This window comes from Anolis carolinensis, chromosome 2, assembly GCF_035594765.1.
Source record: "Anolis carolinensis isolate JA03-04 chromosome 2, rAnoCar3.1.pri, whole genome shotgun sequence".
Taxonomy (NCBI): domain Eukaryota; kingdom Metazoa; phylum Chordata; class Lepidosauria; order Squamata; family Dactyloidae; genus Anolis; species Anolis carolinensis.
In genome coordinates this window covers 257,416,813-257,417,519 of record NC_085842.1, presented here as the reverse complement: position 1 = coordinate 257,417,519, position 707 = coordinate 257,416,813, and positions in this window count along the sequence as shown.

Genomic DNA, 707 nt, shown 5'->3' with positions numbered 1-707 from the left:
ATAATACATCTAAGGGATTATGGGGATGAATTTCAGGATTAGAATGTTTTATTTGTATAGAGACTGGATGCTCTGATAATTTTAAAAACTGTTCTAACTTTTATCCTCTATCCTACCACTTCTGAAACTGTGGGCCCTGGCCCCCAGAGGGGTTCCCTTAGATCAATATTGGGGTCCTGAAACATTTGGCCACAGTAATAGGTTTCTGAACACCAGAATTGACACAAATCTATAAGCAAGATGTACAGTGTTTACAATGGACTCTGCAGAAAATGCTTCAGCTGTACTCCATAAAAAGATTTGTTATCAGTGAATATTTGATTTTTATACTATTTTATATACCGATATACTTGGGGTTGTGTAGAAATTTCTGGGGTGGAAAGGGATCACAAGTGAAAAAAGTCTAAGAATCCCTTCCTAACTCTGGGGGAAAAAAATGAAGCAAGAAATAATGCGGATACACATTGTGTCTAATTTATAACCATAAAATTGCTGCACTCATGGGTCTGGGCTGGATTCTGGGGGTTGTAATCCCAAACAATCTTCCTCCAGACTTTGTAATTTGGGATGTACATAGAAATGAATGGCAGAAATGAACAAGCTCAGGATAAATAGAGAACAGTCCAGCCCTGGTGAAAGCCGGCTATGCCACTTTTCTTTGGTAGGTGGCAGTGAAAAGCTTTGCTGAGCTTGGCCGGCGCCATTTA